Source organism: Athene cunicularia (assembly GCF_003259725.1).
Source record: "Athene cunicularia isolate RWA chromosome 7 unlocalized genomic scaffold, athCun1 chr7_part1, whole genome shotgun sequence".
NCBI classification, from domain to species: Eukaryota; Metazoa; Chordata; class Aves; order Strigiformes; family Strigidae; genus Athene; species Athene cunicularia.
In genome coordinates, this window is record NW_020799107.1 from 34,113,857 (window position 1) to 34,117,382 (window position 3,526).

The following is a 3,526-nucleotide window of genomic DNA, read 5'->3' on the forward strand; positions in this document are numbered from 1 at the left end:
GGTTTTTTTTTTGTTTGTTTTTTTTTTTTTTAAATTTTTGGACACCGGACATAAAACATTTAGCAATCAGCTAAACCCTTCTGAGATGGAATTGAACCTTAATCCAGGCGATGATTTCCTGCCCAGCTCTGAACTAATAACGGGTGTGCAGCTTCTTTAGGAGATGGAAATAATGACAGCCTATAGATCCTGCCTTTATTGAGGTGGTGCTGGCAGCCCAGCTCCCAGCCCCTTCATGGCCGGTGTCCCCACGCAGAGCCTATGCCTCGCTCTATTTTAAACTTTTGCAAATACAATTCCCCCCACCCCATCAGTTTAAAAACAAACAGACCTAAAATATCTTCACAAACCTCTCCTTGCGTAAAGCACCCGGTGCTGGGGCTTGGAGGTGGTTTTATGGTCGGTTCTCTGGGTGCAGGTTTTCCCTCTTTCCCTCAAGTTTTCCTACGTGGAAATGCAGAGAGGTGAGATGGGGGCAGCCCGGTGGTCCTGATGTAAACCTGCCTCAGCGATGCCACAGGGGATGCTGGCTACCTCCTCCTCCTCACTGGGTTTCCTTTTGTCCACCAAAACCCCTTGTGGTGGAGATAAACCCCATGGAGATAACCCCACATCCCCCCCATCCCCGTGTGGGGCTGTAGGGCCAGCCAGGGGCAAACCCTGCTGCCAGGGGCTCATTACCTTGAGAAAGGGGCTGTGCAGGGAGAGAACCCCCCCCGAGACCCCCCCAGGTACACGGGTGTGATGGGCAGGGGAGAGGACCTGCCACCAAGGGGGGCTGCAGGGCACAGGCCCTGGGCCTCCTGCCATGGTGGCTTTGTGGGGACCTGGTGACACGGGCTGGTGGGATGATTCATGGCCTTATTTATTTCGGTGTGTTTGTTTCTTCCCCAGCACAGGATGAGTAACGGGGAGCGCGTTTTCTTGCCCGTGTAGAAGGAAGAAAATCGGGGGGATAACAGCAGAGATGCTTCAGCTGATAGGCTTCGACTAATACATTTTAGAGGCTGGTGGAGACAGAGGTTTAGCACCTCTAAAAACACGTTATCTGCTCTGAGGCTTTCACTTCGGATCCTTCAGTATTTTGTTCTCCAATATTTTCCCCAAAGTGTGGAACCTTTCCTGCATTAGGGATTAAACTTCCCTGTGTAGGGGACCCAGACAAGATGTGCCCACTTGCAGCTGAGCCTGGGGAGAGCATCCTTCCCCCCAGCCCTTCCCTGCCAGGACAGTGCCTGCTGCAAGATCGGGGCTCCCCGTGGCTGCTGGCTGCTTCTCATGCACAGATCTCTGGGGTGCAGAAGCTGCCCTTGCCTTGAAAAAAATAGGGAGGTTGCCAAAAAAAAAAAAAAGCCAGCAGGGGATTATTTTCTGCAGTCACCTGTGGTGGTAGAAGGTAAAACAGTCTGGAGTAATTTTTCTGAGTGGGGAAAGCCCCATGTGGCCCCAAGATGCTGCTTGCTGGATACTTTTGCTCGATACAGGTGTCCCTAAAAACTAAGATTTGGAGAGCTTTTTTTTTTTTTTTTTTTTCCATTTCCACATGGAGGAGAGGAAGAAAGGGTCAGGGAAGGACTCTCCCCCCATCCGCTGATGAAGTATTTGGGAAGAAACCTTTTGAATCAACATTCCCAAAGTTTTCAAGTTCCTCTGCGGAAAACCCATGTAGGGATAGGATAAGAGCCAAAAGCAAGGGAAAAGATTGTCTGGCTTTAATTTATCTATCCCTGGGCATTTCTAACAAGCAGATCCCACTGTAATATTTAATCTCGTGCGAGCTCCCTGCACGTTAAAAGTGAATCTCCATCATATGTTTTTTGTTAATTTTGTCATTTTTAAAGATGCTTGTGATGGCCTAGAGCTGCCCAGCTCCTGCCCACAACGTCCGTCTGTCTGTCTGTGGTAGGAGAAGAGCATCCCCAGGACCCAAACCTGCTTCCCATGCTGAGTGGAGGGGCGAGAAGCTCTGGCAGGTCAGCGGGCGAGCATCCTCCGTCCGCTGTCCTGCACCATGAGCTGTAGAGGCTTTGCCTTCTCTTCTGGGATCGACGCTGAGGTTCGGACACATTTCTTGGCTCAGTTGGCAGTGATTAAAATTCACTGCTCACTTTTGTTTATAGTTGGTTGTTTACTTTGTTGAATTTTTAAAAACTTGTTAGAATGCAATTGAACACAGATTCAACAGTATTTAGGCTTGAAAAATAAAGATGCATTAGAAAGATGCCTATTATGCTTCAGAATTATTAATTGACATTTTTATGATGAATAATTAATCATTTGAATAATTTTTGTATCTCTGATCTGAACACATATTTGCATATCTAATGTCTGATTTTAAATGTGGTTTCTTTAGTTGCATTCTCCCAGGACAAAGACATGAAGTAAGTAACATCCTAATTCAAAACTTTTTTTTTTTTTTTCTTTGCAGTTGCAAAAGTATGTTTATTGAAATGTAAGCTTCTATCTAGTTACGAAGCTGTTAATAATCTATGCATGGCATATATGCATTAATAAGACTGTGGAACTTCTTGATATGAGCACATTTAGGCCTCAGTGGGACAGGGGTAAGGTCTCCCGCAATACATGCACGTTACTTAAAACTGCATGGGGTTAAACTAGGAGACCGTAAAGAAATATCTCAGACACGCGGTGTTCCCCTCTTGTTTATATGACATTTAGTGAAAAGACCAAATGTCGTTTCAATTTGAGGTGTTTAAAACATCAAGAACTTTTGATAGAAATTTTAACTGTGTCTTCCCAGTGAGACAACATCGGTATTTTCTCATTATATTTTAATATGCCTAATATCATAGCCCTCAGAACCCCCCCTGGCTCATAGCTGGTGGCGATAAAGGAACAACTGCAGACCAGTTTATAAGCTGGTCAGCAAATCGGTGCAAGTGATGGTGCTTGTTGTGCAACGCTGCTCGGCGTTGGGTTGGTGTGAGCTCAGCTCAGCGATATGGGGAACAGAAAGGAGGAAGGGGCAGCTGGACAAAACCATAACCCGAAAGGTATAAAAAAAAATTTTTAAATAAAACAATTAAAGGACTAGCATCTGCTTCACTGCCTCTGACCACTGGTTAATTATAATAATACTATCCGACTGGGACCCTTGCTTATGCAAGGTCTGAATTTGGTTTATTAACAAACAAAGGTTTTCAAGAATTTTCATTTAGTGGCACATTTAAACATATTGGAGGCCCAAATATTCTGAGTATAGGTTGTTGGCTCCTTGTTGTCATACTGAGAAACCAGGGCAGTAAGTGCTCTAGAAATACCTTAAATCGATGCAGTGTTATTTATGTTCAGCAGATTAAAGAAATTACACCAAAATGGGGGCACAACTACATGATAGTGTTTAAATTTGCTTACTGCCACTTGCATAACAGAGATAGTATCATGTGAAATGTAAAATTAAACTAAAAACTTCTAATTTTTTTTTTTTTTTTTCTCCATACCGGGTGGTGAAAAATACACTCAAAAGGTACTTTTTTTTTTTTTTTTTTTTTTTTTTTTTTTTTTT

General features: G+C 44.0%; 1 protein-coding gene across 1 annotated transcript in view; it reads right to left on the reverse strand.

Moving 5' to 3' along the window:
* Positions 1–3,526, reverse strand: part of ZEB2 (zinc finger E-box binding homeobox 2) — a 128,460-nt gene that overhangs the window by 109,272 nt on the left and 15,662 nt on the right. The window contains exon 3 of the mRNA XM_026852080.1: positions 501–504. The gene's annotated coding sequence lies outside the window, so the exon portion shown is untranslated. The remainder of the gene's footprint in view (positions 1–500; positions 505–3,526) is intronic.